Source organism: Schistocerca piceifrons, chromosome 1, assembly GCF_021461385.2.
Source record: "Schistocerca piceifrons isolate TAMUIC-IGC-003096 chromosome 1, iqSchPice1.1, whole genome shotgun sequence".
Lineage (NCBI taxonomy): Eukaryota > Metazoa > Arthropoda > Insecta > Orthoptera > Acrididae > Schistocerca > Schistocerca piceifrons.
This window is the reverse complement of record NC_060138.1, coordinates 345205180-345224935: the sequence shown is the minus strand read 5'-3', so window position 1 is coordinate 345224935 and position 19756 is coordinate 345205180. Positions and strand designations below refer to the sequence as shown.

Sequence of the window (19756 nt, the reverse complement as noted above, 5' to 3'; positions counted from 1 at the left end):
GCAGAAATTCTACTTGTTGTTTTGTTCAGAGTTTCGTTGTTCCAAATACAAGAGTGCTGTAGATCGCCGATTAATCCCATTAGACTGTTTACTGATGAAGACACTTTCATTCGTAACTCACATCGGCAATCCGAAAATCCACATGTCTTTTTTGGAGACGCATCTTCAAGAACGCTTTTCTGTAAATGTGTGGTATGGTACGATAAGTAATCAGTTGACTGAGCATCCTTGTGTTAGTGTTCGTGATACAGGGCCCCGTTATCTAAATTTTCTTCAAGACAAGCATTCAGCGCTATTGGAATAGGTTCCTTTGGCTACAAGGACGTGTATGTTATTCCAGCATGACGAGGCCTCTGCACATTCTATGTACTCGTCGTCAGCTGACACGTCACCCAATCCTAACACTCCCCGGATGATGGAAAGACGGAAATGGTCACTTTTTTGGCCAACAAGATTTCCATGTATCACGCCTTCAGATTTTAGGTTGAAACGAATAGAAAGAAAGAGAAAACGCAAGAGTTACTATTTGAGTTACGAACAGTGCTGCTTTCGGAAAAGTACACCAAGAGAACCTCAGAGGAGCTACCTGTGCTGTCGTCAAGATAATTCGAAAGTACATTGACGTTGAAGGCTAGGCGCTTCAGTCCTGAACCGCGCGACTGCTACGGTCGCAGGTTCGAATCCGGCCTCGGGCATGGATGTGCGTGATGTCCTTAGGTTAGTTAGGTTTAAGTAGTTCTAAGTTCTAGGGGACTGATGACCACAGATGTTAAGTCCCATAGTGCTCAGAGCCATTTGAACCATTTGACGTTGAAGGTGGCATTTATTAATATCAACTTTGAACTTAATTATTTGAACTTCTTATGAGTACTTGGTTTGGGTTGCATTCTAATAGCTGTGTCTCTATAGCAGATAAAAAAGTGAGCACATGTTATATGGAATGTTGTTCTTGAATTAGTCTATATTGCAATCTCCTAAAATATTAACTATTCATCCTGTAACGTCCTATAAATGAATAATATGCAAGAAGTATGTAGGTTTCATAGAACTTAGGATCAGCATGTTCTTTAAATTTGGTTCAAAATGGTGCAATCAAATCATAGTGTTAATAACAGTTTGTGGAAGACGCAAGAAAATCCTGACCTACGTGCTGCTGCTTTGGATTAATAAAAACTGGCGTGATTAGTTTCTAAAATGAAACACGTCTTCATGATGCAGGTGTGAGCCTGTGTCCTGTTTACAGTGCGCGCCCGTCCTTCACAAATAGAGGACTGCGGAGGCGCTCGTGACTCAAGCGGCACTTAACCAGCGTATATGACCTGCAGTGCTGCCAACACACGGCTACTGATCAGGGTATGTGATCAGATGGCAGCAAGTCCTCGGCCAATGGACCTCAGAGAAGCTGACAACGAACAGCACTCACAGATTTCGTATTTGCCAGAATAATGAAAGGTCTTTGAAATTTTCCAATCAACGGTAGATATACTGTAGTCCTTCAGTAACTATGATGAGATCCGTTGCTTATCATATGGCAGAGGCCTTTAAACCGTGTTTACCTCTCTTTTTTACATTATATGAACATTGTCTTATTCCTTTTGTAACATTATTATTGCATGACTGTATTTCACCACCACCACCTTAATCACACGATGAAATCTTGAGACCGAACAGCAGAGACATCAAATGCTTAAAGAAATATTGTCTTCATGGGATGTAGTTTTTTCTCTTTTTGATGCATTATTTTCTTTTATTTATTGAAATGATTTCTGCAATACTGAAAAGGAAAAAATTGTTTCTTGTTAGTCCGTCAGGTCAGCACCGAACATACTACAATTCTTCGACTGCTTAACTCAAAACGGCTCATCAAGAAGAAAGTTAAATTATGACAGTCCACTAAGATATATGCACTTCTTGAATTATATTTCAGTATAGTTCAAAGTATATCAGGTCGTTCCCTGAAGCGCAAACGGACGTTGGTTTTTACTTTGTTCAGCGTGCAGCGTTATGCTCGAAACTATCGTAATGAACTATGCACTCTCTATGACTGGGCACCCCCCATGAACCATGGACCTTGCCGTTGGTGGGGAGGCTTGCGTGCCTCAGCGATACAGATAGCCGTACCGTAGGTGCAACCACAACGGAGGGGTATCTGTTGAGAGGCCAGACAAACGTGTGGTTCCTGAAGAGGGGCAGCAGCCTTTTCAGTAGTTGCAAGGGCAACAGTATGGATGATTGACTGATCTGGCCTTGTAACAATAACCAAAACGGCCTTGCCGTGCTGGTACTGCGAACGGCTGAAAGCAAGGGGAAACTACAGCCGTAATTTTTCCCGAGGGCATGCAGCTTTACTGTATGATTACATGATGATGGCGTCCTCTTGGGTAAAATATTCCGGAGGTAAAATAGTCCCCCATTCGGATCTCCGGGCGGGGACTACTCAGGAGGATGTCGTTATCAGGAGAAAGAAAACTGGCGTTCTACGGATCGGAGCGTGGAATGTCAGATCCCTTAATCGGGCAGGTAGGTTAGAAAATTTAAAAAGGGAAATGGATAGGTTGAAGTTAGATATAGTGGGAATTAGTGAAGTTCGGTGGCAGGAGGAACAAGACTTCTGGTCAGGTGACTACAGGGTTATAAACACAAAATCAAATAGGGGTAATGCAGGAGTAGGTTTAATAATGAATAGGAAAATAGGAATGCGGGTAAGCTACTACAAACAGCAGAGTGAACGCATTATTGTGGCCAAGATAGATACGAAGCCCACGCCTACTACAGTAGTACAAGTTTATATGCCAACTAGCTCTGCAGATGACGAAGAAATTGAAGAAATGTATGATGAAATAAAAGAAATTATTCAGATTGTGAAGGGAGACGAAAATTTAATAGTCATGGGTGACTGGAATTCGAGTGTAGGAAAAGGGAGAGAAGGAAACATAGTAGGTGAATATGGATTGGGGGACAGAAATGAAAGAGGAAGCCGCCTGGTCGAATTTTGCACAGAGCACAACATGATCATAACTAACACTTGGTTTAAGAATCATGAAAGAAGGTTGTATACATGGAAGAACCCTGGAGATACTAAAAGGTATCAGATAGATTATATAATGGTAAGACAGAGATTTAGGAACCAGGTTTTAAATTGTAAGACATTTCCAGGGGCAGATGTGGACTCTGACCACAATCTATTGGTTATGATCTGTAGATTAAAACTGAAGAAACTGCAAAAAGGTGGGAATTTAAGGAGATGGGACCTGGATAAACTAAAAGAACCAGAGGTTGTACAGAGATTCAGGGAGAGCATAAGGGAACAATTGACAGGAATGGGGGAAATAAATACAGTAGAAGAAGAATGGGTAGCTTTGAGGGATGAAATAGTGAAGGCAGCAGAGGATCAAGTAGGTAAAAAGACGAGGGCTAGTAGAAATCCTTGGGTAACAGAAGAAATATTGAATTTAATTGATGAAAGGAGAAAATATAAAAATGCAGTAAGTGAAACCGGCAAAAAGGAATACAAACGTCTCAAAAATGAGATCGACAGGAAGTGCAAAATGGCTAAGCAGGGATGGCTAGAAGACAAATGTAAGGATGTAGAGGCCTATCTCACTAGGGGTAAGATAGATACCGCCTACAGGAAAATTAAAGAGACCTTTGGAGATAAGAGAACGTCTTGTATGAATATCAAGAACTCAGATGGAAACCCAGTTCTAAGCAAAGAAGGGAAAGCAGAAAGGTGGAAGGAGTATATGGAGGGTCTATACAAGGGCGATGTACTTGAGGACAATATTATGGAAATGGAAGAGGATGTAGATGAAGATGAAATGGGAGATATGATACTGCGTGAAGAGTTTGACAGAGCACTGAAAGACCTGAGTCGAAACAAGGCCCCCGGAGTAGACAATATTCCATTGGAACTACTGACGGCCGTGGGAGAGCCAGTCCTGACAAAACTCTACCATCTGGTGAGCAAGATGTATGAAACTGGCGAAATACCCTCAGACTTCAAGAAGAATATAATAATTCCAATCCCAAAGAAAGCAGGTGTTGACAGATGTGAAAATTACCGAACTATCAGCTTAATAAGTCACAGCTGCAAAATACTAACACGAATTCTTTACAGACGAATGGAAAAACTAGTAGAAGCCAACCTCGGGGAAGATCAGTTTGGATTCCGTAAAAACACTGGAACACGTGAGGCAATACTGACCTTACGACTTATCTTAGAAGAAAGATTAAGGAAAGGCAAACCTACGTTTCTAGCATTTGTAGACTTAGAGAAAGCTTTTGACAATGTTGACTGGAATACTCTCTTTCAAATTCTAAAGGTGGCAGGGGTAAAATACAGGGAGCGAAGGGCTATTTACAATTTGTACAGAAACCAGATGGCAGTTATAAGAGTCGAGGGACATGAAAGGGAAGCAGTGGTTGGGAAGGGAGTAAGACAGGGTTGTAGCCTCTCCCCGATGTTGTTCAATCTGTATATTGAGCAAGCAGTAAAGGAAACAAAAGAAAAATTCGGAGTAGGTATTAAAATTCATGGAGAAGAAATAAAAACTTTGAGGTTCGCCGATGACATTGTAATTCTGTCAGAGATAGCAAAGGACTTGGAAGAGCAGTTGAATGGAATGGACAGTGTCTTGAAAGGAGGATATAAGATGAACATCAACAAAAGCAAAACAAGGATAATGGAATGTAGTCTAATTAAGTCGGGTGATGCTGAGGGAATTAGATTAGGAAATGAGGCACTTAAAGTAGTAAAGGAGGTTTGCTATTTGGGGAGCAAAATAACTGATAAGTAGAGAGGATATAAAATGTAGGCTGGCAATGGCAAGGAAAGCGTTTTTGAAGAAGAGAAATTTGTTAACATCCAGTATTGATTTAACTGTCAGGAAGTCATTTCTGAAAGTATTCGTATGGAGTGTAGCCATGTATGGAAGTGAAACATGGACGATAAATAGTTTGGACAAGAAGAGAATAGAAGCTTTCGAAATGTGGTGCTACAGAAGAATGCTGAAGATTAGATGGGTAGATCACATAACTAATGAGGAAGTATTGAATAGGATTGGGGAGAAGTTTGTGGCACAACTTGACCAGAAGAAGGGATCGGTTGGTGGGACATGTTCTGAGGCATCAAGGGATCACCAATTTAGTATTGGAGGGCAGCGTGGAGGGTAAAAATCGTAGAGGGAGACCAAGAGATGAATACACTAAGCAGATTCAGAAGGATGTAGGTTGCAGTAGGTACTGGGAGATGAAAAAGCTTGCACAGGATAGAGTAGCATGGAGAGCTGCATCAAACCAGTCTCAGGACTGAAGACCACAACAACAACAACAACATGACTGGGCAAGGCAAGGAGACGACATTTTGACAGAATTGTACAAAGGACATAGTGAATATTTGACATATATGAAAACAACATCTCTCCGAAGCGAGGTCATGCTCTTTTGCTTACGAGTGGGCAAGGATACCGAAAAACAATTACCGCTTCGCAGTAAATATCTAGGAGTATAGAACAGTTTTTGGTAGAATTCCAGTAAACAAGCTACATTCTAGGAACATAACTGGACAGATTGGATAGATTTTGGTTTAATCTGAGCTTTGATTAAAGCTTCAATTTCTCGATATCACTGTATGTAAATATTATGTGAGGTTGTTTAATGGAAATTGCAAGAGAAAAGTGTATATACTGCAAGCATAAAGGTGACGTTGATAATTAAGAAAGTCCACATCAGACACAGAAAAATACAGACAGATAGTTCAGAAGGAACGAAAGGCTTATATAACACTATCCGGAGTATAGCACCTGCACAGTCATTATATACAGCTGCATCTGGCAGTATGCTAATGCTTGGCCTCTGCTTTCGTTAGAACCATTTGGGAAACAGTGAAACAGTGGACATGGACCTTACACCAAAATACACAAATTTAAATTCTGGATGAAATCTACATCTTCATCTACATGGCTACTCTGCAAATCACACTTAAGTGCCTGGCAGGGGGTTCATCGAACCAGCTTCACAATAATTATATATTATTCCACTCTCGAGTGGCGTACGGAAAAAAGAACACTCAGATCTTTCCGTGCGAGTTCTGATTTCGCATATTTTATTATGATGATCATTTCTCCCTATGTAGGTCGGCGTCAACAAAATATTTTCGTATCCGGAGGAGAAAGTTGGTGTCTGAAATTTCGTGCGAAGATTCCGTCGCACCGAGAAACGCCTTTGTTTTAATGTCAACCCCAGATCCTGTGTCATATCCGTGACACACTCTCCCCATTTCTGGATGATACAAAACGCGCTGGTCTTCTTTGAACTTTATGGATGTACTCCGTTAATCCTTTCTGGTAAGGATCCCACATCGCGCAGCAGTACTCCAAAAGAGGACGGACAAGCGTAGTGTAGGCTGTCTCTTTAGTGGATCTGTTGCATCTTTTAAGTGTTCTGTCAATAAAACATAGTCTTTGGTTCTCCTTCCTCACAACATTTTCTATGTGTACTTTCCAATTTAAGTTGTTCGTAATTGTAATTCCTAGGTATTTAGCTGAATTTATTGCTTTAGGTTCGGTAAATGAAATGAAACAGTAAAGAAAGGTCACCACACTGAACCTTAATTCATATAACTCGTTCAAGGTGAAACTTATATATTCAGGGTATACATTTGGTACTCTAATAATTTAGAAAGAATCAAATTTATTAACCTAGTATGCTGTTCATTATATTTTGTTATTAAATTTTAAATCAGTTGCAATCGTTGAAGAATAAATTTCCTGTTGTTAATTGTCAGAACGAATTGTCGGAACATCCCCTATTCACCAGAATTCGCGTTCTTCAGCTTGTAGATATCCCCACAAATTTGCATCCGGAAAACGTTTCAGATTCAAAGAAGAAGTATCGAAAGATGTACATCGGCCTTTATCAGACATTTCGAATCACTATTTAGAACTGGAACTTAATCACTGGAGACCGCTGAGCAAATTGCTGTGACTTAAAAAGTGACTACATGGGAAAAGAAATAGATTTTTTGCTTTAGAAATAGCTTCACTGCCAGGCCGAGGAGAATCTCCTTGCCCTCGTTCAAATCATGTGCGTTCTCTATTTCCCGTTGATCGGAGGTAATCGAAGCCAGCAGGTGTTTGACCTGCGCCAACGCGACAGAACAGGTTTCAGAGGAGATGGCGAATAGCTAATCAGGCGTAGAGGGGCAGGGCAGAGCTCCGATTCAAGTTGGCGGACTGGTTTTGATGCGAAGGAAGCCGCTGGTTTTTCTCGATTCATTCATTCACCGCCGCTCAAAGTCGTCTCGGTCAACGCTCCCGCCAGCACGAAAGCTGGGACCGGTTCCCGATCAAGGTGTGTGGGTCAACGCTGCTCGACAACTTGTCTCTGTGATGTGCATTTCTTCTTCGCACTGATTAAGACCGCTTACCTTAGTGCTGAAATGATGGAACATTTTACAGTATGCCATGATCATATACCCAGAATTCTATTACTGACACAGAATTGGGAGAAAATAAAATGGAGACCACGGTATGACCCCCATTTGCGGAGCCTGTTTCCTGATATTGGTAACGAACTGGCGATTGTTTTTCTGTTATAACTAAGTGTAACAAGATTTGGACAGAAATATGGAAACAGCAAATACACAATATATTACGATGTAGGAAATCCCTTGTCACCGAAAACAGCTTCCTGTCGCCTCAGAATGGATAAATACGGATCCTGTATGGTTTTAAATGGAATCTTACACCATTCTTACTGCAAAATACTGACAAGTTCAGGTAACGATGGTGGAGCTGAATAGCGATCAAGCACCATACTCTCCAAAGTAGACCACAAAGGCTCAATAACATTGAGATCTGGTGACTGTGGCGGCCAGGAAAGGTGTAACAATTCACCCTGATGCTCGCATAACCAATCCTGGACAATGCGAGCTTGTATCACATCCTTGCCGTTGGGGAACAAACGTTGTACTAAGGGACGAACCCGTCGAGCCAGAACGGTCACTTAATCCGTGGCAGTAATGCACTCTCGAAGAGCAACCATGGGGCCCACGGAATACCACTACATGCCTGCCCTAATTATCATCGAATCCTCGCCATGTTTGCGAGTTGTACACAATCCATCAAGAAACCGATCCCCTGTTCTACAAAATCGTTCTTTGCAGCGACGTAGCGTCTGTTAAGGTGAATGGCAGAGTGAACAGACACAACTGTGTCTACGCGGTTTCTACGTGGCGATGGAGACAGAGTGTTACACTCTTTTGGTGTGAGGGAACAGACAGGGACTTTCAGCGGTGGGCTGTTTTTTTAACGGTACTATCAGTTCTGTAAATTAGCTAGATATGCTTTAAGAAGTGTTGTTAGAATTGGAAAATATTCGCTGCTAAGCAAAAGTTGATATGTCAATAAGATGGTGCATCCCCGCGTTTTAGAATTAATACGAGAGACTGTGTAAATTAATACTTCGATGAATGGTTTGGCAGAAGAGACTGGCCTCCACGCTTCCTAGGTATCACACCCATGGATTTTTCAGTCTGAAGTATACTAAAAAATGTTGAACATTTGAAGGGACAAAATTTGAAAAATACAATCCGGTAAGTTTTGGGACAAAATTTGTAAATCGTTGTTGAAAAGATGCAATGTTTGCTAAGAACAACATGGAAACCACTTTCAGCATCTTTCGTAGTTTCGTTGAACTCTACACGTGTTTTTGTATTGATAATAAATTTCAATTTTCGTTTATTTAGTTTTATTACACGAAATGTATTTTTGACAGTTGACTTACGGCCCATCCTGTATACGCTTTGAGAAGCCAGTCTGAACGAAAACACCCTGCGCCAACAGCACGAACAAACCGTTCATGGTAGCACCACAGTGAAGGAAGGAAGGAAGGAAGGAAGACTAAGGTTTAAGTCCCGTCGATGACAGATTCATTAGAGTCGTGGCGCAGGTTCGGATTGGAACATTCGCCTTAAATGGTTTAGGAAAATCACGGGAAACGTAACTCTGGATGGTCGAACGCATAGTTGAACCACTGTCCTTCCAAATATGAGCCCAGTGTCCTAGCTCTGCGCCACCTCGCCCAGTAGAACTGTTTCTGCCAAACGTACTATAAACTAGGCGAGTTCAAAGGTTTATTGAAAGCAATACCGCCCAGGGGGAATGCAGTCTGGTCTGGCGAGTCTACTTTTACATTGTTTCCAATCGCAGGAATTAATGCGTAAACACTACGGGAAGCAAAAATATGTGGGTCCTAATAGTGGAACATGATGGTGGTTCTGTGAGGGTTTTTTCCTTGATTTGCAGTGGGTACTATCGCCACACTGAAAGATAGCTGATAAGGCTTATATAGCCGTTCTACGTCATCATGGTTGTTCAATGGGCAGACATTATTACTCTCAGGGAACAGCTTGTTTCGAGATGACCATGCTCTTACGAACATGTAAGAAAATGACCAAGACTGTTTCATTGAGAGTGGGATCGAAATGAAACGTTTCCCTTAGGTTTCCCAAAAGGTTAATCTGTTTGGGAAAAACGATCTCTCAAGCAAACAGAACAGTTTCCTTACACGAAATGCCACCGAACAATATTGATAATCATTCAGAGTTTCAAAGCTTCGATTCTCAGGTAAATGAAAACCAAGTTATTCCCTCTACTATATTAGGTGTATGATTATTATTTTACCCATTCCCTTCATTTCGAAATACCTAAGGCCAGAAATATCTCAATTTCCTTAGAAATGGTAAGACTATTGTACCTAAACGGCAGCAGTACAAATGCGAATCAAATTGTACGACAACGAAGTAATCAGCCTAGAGGCAAGACGTACCAGTCTCCTGCATTATACTTGCCGTAACCGTGATCTCTGTGTTTCCTGGTGAAAGTTAGGTTCACTGGGAATCTCTCTGCAAACAGACATATTTACTCCTGCAAAATAACGGGGAAATCCCTGGACCTTCCTCATTTCGCTCACTTTCTCTGCTACCGATGAACCGCCATTAGCGTACAATTTGTGTAAATTCCCATCTTCATAACACACTTTCTGCGAACTGCCTATCAAATGTTTTTTTGTAAGACACTCACTGTAATATCTCCGAATAAAACATGCAAACATAAAAAACGCTTTCCTTTTATGGACGTCATGCCACTTTCATGCATATGTATTTTCCGGTATACCAAACTTCAACTTTTTGTTGATACAAAAGTAAAAATATTCCTATCCGATGAAGGCAGTACGGTGGTACAGTTCTCATCGAAGATAATTTTTTAGAATGATAAACCAGCACTTGTAACACGCTGAAAGTAATGAAAAAACACTTGTTACTGTGTAACACAATAAGGAAACTGCACATGTGTGATATATACTTATTTATTGTAAATCACAACCTTGGAATCTGTTTATTCGGCCGTTTTTCGTTGAGGAAATCTCCGCATTTTTACTCACATATTTCAGGCATTTGCATTTACTTGTATCGAAGAATCTGCTTACTTTTAATTTGCATTCTACATCCCCAGAAGCGCTTCCGTCTGGAACCGCGCGACCGCTACGGTCGCAGGTTCGAATCCTGCCTCGGGCATGTATGTGTGTGGTGTCCTTAGGTTAGTTAGGTTTACGTAGTTCTAAGTTCTAGGGTACTGATGACATCAGATGTTAAGTCCCATAATGCTCAGAGCCATTTGAACCATCTGCAGAAGAGACACTCCATAAAGTGTATGTTCCACCCACATCCATGTCCGAGGTAGCAATCGAACACTCGACCTCCGCTAGGTTTTAATTAAGATATGCAACAAACGGCTGACGAAAGAAAACCGACAAATTATTCCTAACAAAGCGAGGAAAAAAATATTACATTACGAACTTCCTCGGAATCTGTTAACGTATTAGTTTATTGTTCTCCCAGTATATCGCAAACGGAATCAGGTGAGAATATTGTCATTTTACTAATAACTTCAATTTGTGTGTACTATAACATATACTTTGAACGCAGGTTCTAAAAAATTGACAAAAAGAGAAATGGAGAGACTGAAACTTGGAAAACAGATGTCTTTTATTCCAAGCGATAAACTACACAGAAAGAAAAAGTTTTCCAAAAAAGTGAAGGAAGGAAGTGTATTGACGCCAAAAATTACTAATAAAATGGGAGAAGACTGCATTCCAATTCTCGTCCGTGTCGAATATTTAGAGATGAGACACCAGTTCAGTTGGAGGACAACAACCTTGGCCCTATTCGCATGAAGCGATGTAGGAAATGATAGAGATCTTACATTAGGATAGTCTAGCGTTAATTTAGACTATCCGATAAGCCCAATACCTTAGCTATGACGCCCCATCACTAGTACAGCTGATTAATTGTGGTATAAAGAGGTGCTACGACGATAACACCATGAAATAACTACTGTAATCTTAAATCACCATGCGCTAAGAGACTCTCCAGTAAAGATTGTGAATCGGTGCGTAACTGATGTATTGTAGGAAGGAGATGGCTTCGGCTTATTTGTCTCTTAATTTACTGGGTAATTTATAGAATTTTAAACACGTTGTTAAAATTTGGAGTGAATGCAGTTCGTAGTGCTTTTGAACCTCGATGAAAACCATAGCCCAACTATAGCGGGCAGGCGAATACAAAGTACTTACTGAACAAGTCAGCACCTGTTTGCGTCAAAAGCAATTTCTTTAGCAGATCAGTGGATCTGAATCATGTTCTGCCCGAGAAACTGTATTCGACCATGACACACAGGAGGTAGAAGGGGACCGTTTGGTGCGTAGTAACTGCGTTTCTCCAGTTTCATAAACGTCTTCACTGACTTAGTCACCAACAGGATTTGCAGATATCTGCGCCTATCTTCTGTTTACTTTGTATCATTCTTAATGTTACGTCTATCCCTTCCTTCAATGAACTTTTGGATCATTCTTGATGCCGACCGGTGTGACCGAGCGGTTCAGCTAGCACGGTAAAAAAAAAAAAAACCGAGTTAACCGATCAACGTCGAACTTAAACGGGTCCGCCCCGAGCAGATGCAACGAACGACGCGAAGAAACTGAGATTAAAAAAAAAAAAAAAAACTGTTCTAGGCACTTCAGTCTGGAACCGCGTGGCCGCTACGGTCGCAGGTTCGAATCCTGCCTGGGTATGGATGTGTGTGGTGTCCTTAGGTTGGTTAGGTTTAAGTAGTTCTAAGTTCTAGGGGACTGATGACCTCAGATGTTGAGTCCCGTAGTGCTCAGAGCCATTTAAAGCATTTATCATTCTTGATGATAATGGGAGTACACTGCGCGTGTGATTTTTATTAGCAAGAAGAAATCAACATAAATTCTTCTTCTTATAATGAATCAAGGAACAAGTTAATGCAATGCATTACGGGCATATCCCTTAATGTTATAAAAAAAATTCCATAATATCAACAAAAATATTTTTTCTGAGACGTAACAACAGTCAACAAGATGCGTAGAGTTTTTACGGAATCAGAATCAACTTTAGCTAAGGCAGTAACTAGGCTGCCGAGGAAAGTGGCACAGTTGTAAGACAGTGGATTCTTCACATTCTAGCGGACGGAGGTTCAAATCTCCGTCCAACCATAAAGACTTAGGTTTTTCGTTGGTTTCCTCCAAATAATTTTAGACAAATACCAGGATGGGTCCTTTCAAAAGGGCAGCCTATATCCTCCCTCAGTCTGGGCATGTACTCCGTCTCCAATAAACCAGTTGTCGACGGGACGTTAAACTCTTAAATCTTCCTACCTTCGTTTTTTAGTAACTGGCGTGAGCGCTGTCAATGTGGGCTCGTTTAGCTTTGATTAAAATTATACACACATAGGTATTAGGCGACTAATAAGTAAGTCTGGACACTTTCCATGTCCCCTGATATGGGTCCTGACAGATCACGGAAAGTGTTACCGCATACAGAAAAGAAAACTTTCTGTGGCCTAATGCACTGTGTTACGCTCGTCGTTGGTGCGGTCAACCACTCACGCCCCATTCCCGCTCAAATCACTCCCTTAATAGCTCCCAATTGACCTTGTTTGCATCCTCGTCGGTCGTATAATGTCATCGTGGCGCTTCGCCCTCTACCTCGACCTTCCTCAGTGCTCTCCTCATACTTATCTCCCATTTACATTTCACTATCTTTGAACGCGTAAGACCTTCTTTTCCTTCTTTTTTCTTGGCAACTGTTTTTCATTACGTCTGTCACTCGCAATCATTCGTTGCTGTTACTCTTTGAGAAATTTCTGTTGTTACTGTACGAGAGGTAACTCCAACTAGCTAACTAGCTTCTGCGGAATTTTCTGACAAATATGTGCCAATATGAAACAGGAACTATAGACGGTCTTTTCTTAAGAAAGATGCAGTCATTTGTCATGATGCAGCGCAACTGCTAAACAAAACTTGTTCATCCGTTGTAAATACACGTCTGTCGTCACGTCCAACAAGACAAAAACAGACAAAGCGTCCTATCATTAATCAGCTACATTCCTTACAGTTCAAAAACTGGATAGAATGTGCTTTAAAAGAACTCTTAGTGGAGTAGAGTGCTTTGCTTCACTTTTATGGCGTATGAAGAAAGCGAAGGCAACACACTGATATATCGTGTTAGGTACTTAAATTGATTCTCGCTGTTTGTTGGACAGAAAATACATGTTTATTTTTGTAGAACGGTGCAAGATAAATGACTCAAAGTAGTCTTCTTTGGGTAACAAATGGATTCCGCGAAATACGGTTCCTTTTAGGTGACCCACAATGGAGCCAATTTTAGTGACCGTTAAAAGATTTAGAGTATTGTTTAGAAAGGCCATGCTGCGTGGTCCAAAACAAATAGTAATCGGAAGGGACGAGGTCTGGTGAATACAGTGGGTAGTGTAAGACATCTCATCGAAATCCCTTCAAGTCTCATTCACTCGGGTTGCAGCATGTGATTTGGTATTGTCATGAAGCAGAATAACTGTGTCATATCTCTGAGCATATTACGGGCGTTTCTCTTTAAGTGCGCGATTCAGATTGAGTAACTGTGCTTCATAGTGTTCAGCGTTCACCGTTCGAGCCGATATAAGCAGCCCACGACACACGGCACCGACCAGCAAGCATTTTGTCACTAACTTCAAAATAATTGTCTTTGAATCGTCGAAACCAATCTTTGCACGTTGCTTCAGACAGCGCATGTTCTCTGAACGTTTCCAATGGCAAACGATGACTTTGCGTAGCATATTTCTTGACACGAAAGCGAAAGAGTAACACTTTTCGCAAATTCTGTTTTGTAGACGCAAAACCCGTGTTGAAAGCACTGAATAGGTAGATTCTGTCAATTCCACTCGAAAAACAAGCATTGATCTGAAAGCCTGATGTTTCTACTGTTCTATAGCTCTCGTGTCGCTGTGCGCTGTGCTGTACTGGTAGAACTACTAACCTCTCTTCGTCAAGAACGACGGTTAATTCAAACGACCGACAGTTCCACTGCCCTTTATCGGCATTTAAAAGCACAGACATGATCCAGCGAAAAGCAGCGCGATTCGTCATGGGGACATTTAGTCAGCGCGAGAGCGTTACGGAGATGCTGAACAAGCTCCAGTGGCGGACACTTCAAGAAAGGCGTTACGCAATACGGAGAGGTTTATTATCGAAATTACGAGAGAGCACATTCCGGGAAGAGATGGGCAACATATTACTACCGCCCACATATATCTCGCGTAATGATCACAACGAAAAGATCCGAGAAATTAGAGCAAATACGGAGACTTACAAGCAGTCGTTCTTTCCACGCACAATTCGTGAATGGAACAGGGAAGGGGGGATCAGATAGTGGTACAATAAGTACCCTCCGCCACACACCGTAAGGTGGCTCGCGGAGTATAGATGTAGATGTAGATGAGCAAAGTCAAGAATCTTCTAAGAATCCAACAAAAAAAAAAAAAAATGGTTCAAACGGCTCTGAGCACTATGGGACTTAACAGCTGTGGTTATCAGTCCCCTAGAACTTGGAACTACTTAAACCTAACTAACCTAAGGACATCACACACATTCATGCCCGGGGCAGGATTCGAACCTGCGACCGTAGCAGTCGCGCGGTTCCGGACTGCGCGCCTAGAACCGCGAGACCACCGCGGCCGGCTAAGAATCCAACACTTAGTGTAAATAAGCGGTACCATATTTATTAATAACAAACAATTACCGAAGTGCTAAACCGTAAAGGCCGCTTCATTTTCTTCAATGGGTAAAAGCGCTTCAGTATCTCTTTCCTACTGCTATTAACATATCTAAAGTTGATTTTACTTACTAGTTTGTGGTTATTCTTAAAGTTTTGTTTTATATCCGTTTATGCCGTGTTTGTGTAAAATGATGATGATGATGATGATGATGATGATGATGATGATCATGATGATGATGATGATGATGATGAGGTCCCATACTCCGAGGAGCGTAGGGGACGATGCGGGAGACCCGCACCGCTGACTAAGCAAGGTCCTAGCGGAGGTGGTTTGCCATTGCCTTCCTCCGACTGTAATGGGGATGAATGATGATGATGAAGACGACACAACACCCAGTCATCTCGAGGCAGGGAAAATCCCTGACCCCGCTGAGAATCGAACCCGGGAACCCGCGCGCGGGAAGCGAGAACGCTACCGCAGTAGTTACGTTCACACGTTATTTGGGAAACTGAAGACGTACCTGAATTCGAAAGAAATATGAGAGAAAAACTTCAAAGCATGAGACACTACTGTTTTTGTTTGGAATTAACAAAATTTTTTGAAAACAACATTGGAAAATCTTATAGCTTAAATTAAGCATTTTGCTCAATCATCACCGAAGACGAAATTAGGACACCTAGTCAATTCTGAAACAGGTATCTGAACTTCGGATGATTATGAACGAACTGAAAGGTTCAAACGAGACGAAATAATTAACAGGTGGACGGCCAGACTTGTGTCCCACGTGCACAATATTTTGGCGCGCGACCACGTTGCGATCATCAAATGCGCTGATGAACATTGATGTCCAGCCGTTCACCCATGAACTACACCATCATGAATTGCTCCGAGAGAAGTTGAAGAATCAGAGATTCAAACGTAATGCTGTAATGTAGTCAGGCATCACGACAGTGCAAACGGTATCGAAAAGAGCACCCGAGCGGCTCCAATCCGATCATCTAAACTTTGTCTCCAGAAACAGGAAGCGACAAGAAGAAAGTTTCTAACTACGTAAAATTGATTCAAAAAGCATTGTAGGTGAAAAAACTGTATAAAATAGCCAGCATCCAGCCAAATGGGGAATTACGAACGAAAAGAAGGCATTAATAATTGTACAGCTACATGCTGATGTAAAGCTGAAAGAAAATGAAACGCTGATCCAGATGAAAACCTCTAAATACATTGATGTTTTGTTTAGATGCAAAGGTAATTTATTAATGAAATGAAGACAGAAACCAGTAAGACAGAAACTAGTCACAATTATTTACACCATTTCTTTTAGAAAAACAATGCTGTTATTCATTGATGTTTCTTCATCAGATGGCAGTACGCTCTATTTTTTAACACAATATATCAGAGGTGGTCAACCTTTTTAGACATGAAGTCTACTACACGCCACTTAGTCCATTTAGGCATCTTCTGAGTTAAATATTCGTAAAGGTTTTAGCACGAAACAGCGCCATAGCCAAAATTAAACATTTCAGTTACACAGATAACATAACAGATATTTCTCTCTCCATCAACAGTTGTAGCCTTGCTACTCAAATTGAAAGATATTACACATGTGAAAAAAAATTAAAATATACACCTTCACAAAGTTGAAAAAAGTTTTATGAGATACTAGGCTTTTGCATATCATTGCCAAGTTTATTACAATCTGGTGAATAATTTGTCACACCCGACCTTACACAGTCTGAAGGATGAGGATCGGTCAGTTTCTTTCTACACATAGATTTTACTGTGTTCATCGTTGCCTCACATAGCTAAGTTGATCCAAAAAACGATAAAACGTATCACGCTACTTTTACAGTGTTAGAGTAGGTTTTTAGGCTCACTAATTCCCAAAAGAAAAGTTGTCTTAATTGCATTCTGACTTCAAGGAAACGTCATTCTGAAATCGAATTATTTCGTTGTCTTGCTCAGTCTAACTACGAGACAAAAGAGTACTTACTTTACATGGAATATCTTTCACTGACAGTTTTCGGAAAAGTTGAGCTATGAAAAAATGGTTCAAATGGCTCTGAGCACTATGGGACTTAACTTCTGAGGTCATCAGTTGCCTAGAACTTAGAACTACTTAAACCTAACTAACATAAGGACATCACTCACACCCATGCCCGAGACAGGATTTGAACCTGCGACCGTAGCGGTCGCGCAGTTCCAGACTGTAGCGCCTAGAACCGCTCGGCCACCCCGGCCGGCCTTGAGGTATGAAAGCTAGTATAGGTTTCATTGGCTTGAAATCAGCAAATCGGTTTTCAAACTCTATCTTCAATGCTGTCAGATTGGCTGTATATTTCTTTGAAGTTTCTTGATCCAGTGATGTCTGTTGGTCTGACACTTCTGACGGTATTCAAGCACAACTTCCCACATTTAATTTCTGTAGCAGTGCTAGCCAAAAATCAAGTCCCGCAGCAAGCCCTGGGTGCTCTTCTCAACCAGCGCAACCCCCGCTCACATCGCGCCAATTTACAGTGCACAACGCAGAAGGAAAGACTGTGACTTGTCGCGAGCTTTACCAGCTACAAATACGGTGCGAAACACTCATTGTCAAATAGGCGCTATTTTCAAAAAGATTTTAGTTAAACAAATTTCTTTCAAAGGTACTGGAAGTTCGATTCATAAAACTGTGGCGATCGACCGGTCGATCACGACGGGTTGTGCATCTCTGCAATATATGTACGTCTGCTACCACCTGGTGGTGATCCACACAGTTTTAAAACTGCGAGAAGACAGCATACATTTTGTGAAAGATCTTCAAAAATGGTATAAATTATCGTCTCAGGATAAGAATTGACCAAATTGCCTAAGCTAAATATAATTAAGCAACAGTGTAAAGGCAGCCGCGCGGGATTAGCAGAGCGGTCTCAGGCGCTGCAGTCATGGACTGTGCGGCTAGTCCCAGCGGAGGTTCGAGTCCTGCCTCGAGCATGGATGTGTGTGTTTGTCCTTAGGATAATTTAGGTTAAGTAGTGTGTAAGTTTAGGGACTGATGACCTTAGCAGTTAAATCCCATAAGATTTCACACACATTTGAACATTTGTAAAGGCAGCAATAACACTTTTTAACGAGCACAACCAGTCACAAAAATTTACAGTTATTAGTATGATGAGTTTTGAGGCCTTAGCTTCAGAAGAAAATTTTGAATTTTAATGCAGAAAAACTCTCGGGAAGGCAACATTGTTACGAGTCCTGCAGTTTTGTCAGGTTCGCGAGGTGACAAGTTCAAATGTAGGTCTCACCAGGCGAATGTACAACGCGAATGAAACTGTAGAACTTGACAGTTTAAAATAAAATAACGGACGCGACCAATACAGCATGGGTTATACGTTACTAACTGTGACTGAGTTCAGACTTCATTTGTATAAAAAAAAAGTTGAGTGATTCCTCTCGTTACCATGTAACTGAAACGTCAGCATAGAGAAAGGAACCCCAGCAGGTGCGTGGCTAATGTTGGCGCCGTGCATTAGCAGCGTACAGTGAGCGTACTTACGGCGTCGTCCGGCTGTGTCAGCTAGCTGGGACGCTCGTCGCGCTGCGGTGAGACGACGGCAAGTGTCCGCCGGCTGAGTACTGTTGGCGGGGCCCCGCCGAGCTTATAACGGCCCCGTCACACGGCCGGCGTGGGGGGGCAGCAGCAGCAGCAGCGCTGCCCTCTGCTCTCGCCTGACGCGGCGCGCATCTCTCATATCCAACCGTCGGCGTCTTAAATACACTGTCGGAAAAAATTAGTACATGCGGAAAGAGGACGTCAGTTTTGATCCGGTGATGGCATATGCGACCTGAGGGATAGCAGATGCACTGATAACGGTTTCAGCTGCGTCCGGCAACAGATAGCGTAGTGGCATAGCTACCAGAGCACCATCTGTGTCTACAATTTAATGAGAAATGCTCACAGCCAGAAGGTCCCGGATGATGAGCTTCGCCCTGACATCTACCCTTCCTACCAACTCTAACCCCATCTTCCTGCCTCCTCCTCAGGGCTCCCTCTCCTCCCCCTCCCTTCTCCTGAGCGGCTTCCCCTCCTACTCCCCCCCCCACTCTCTTATGCTCCCTTTCAGTGTCTTTGCACTCCCTCCTGCTTTGTCTTCCCCCTTCATCTCCTGCCCCACCTGTCTCCTGCCTCTTGGTGCACTTGCTGACGCCCTTACTCTCTTCATCCTGCCCCCTCCCCTGCTGCCCCTTACTCGCCCTTACTTTTCCATCCTCTCTGACCTCTCCCTCGGCTAGTTTCACCTGGCAGTTTTATACTTCACCGTGTGTGCTCCATGTGGGTTTTGAGTGTGTTTTTCTGGAGTGTTTTTAATACTGTGGCCGACTTTTAACCTGTGCATGTGCATTCAGTGTCTTCTTTGTGTTTTAAGAATCGTCAGCTGTGTTTTTTAACTTTATGGTGCCTTTTTTTTTTTTTTTTTTTTTTTTAATTGTCCCCCATGAACGTCTTCCTGTCAGTGTATCTTTACCTCCATTATCTTCCGTTACTCTGTTTTATGTTCCCCTATTTTATCGCCTTATATATGTAGCATTTTATTCTTGTTTTAGTTGTCATGTCACTCGGCTGAAGAGCGGCGGATTGTGCC

General features: G+C 41.9%; 1 protein-coding gene across 2 annotated transcripts in view; it reads right to left on the bottom strand.

Moving 5' to 3' along the window:
• LOC124783948 (glutathione peroxidase-like) overlaps positions 1 to 18813 on the bottom strand; it is a 115336-nt gene extending 96523 nt beyond the window's left edge. The window contains exon 1 of one of the 2 annotated variants that reach the window (XM_047254060.1): positions 18670 to 18813. The gene's annotated coding sequence lies outside the window, so the exon portion shown is untranslated. The remainder of the gene's footprint in view (positions 1 to 18669) is intronic. The other variant, XM_047254062.1, reaches the window with a different exon arrangement.
• Positions 18814 to 19756: the final 943 nt, after the last annotated feature.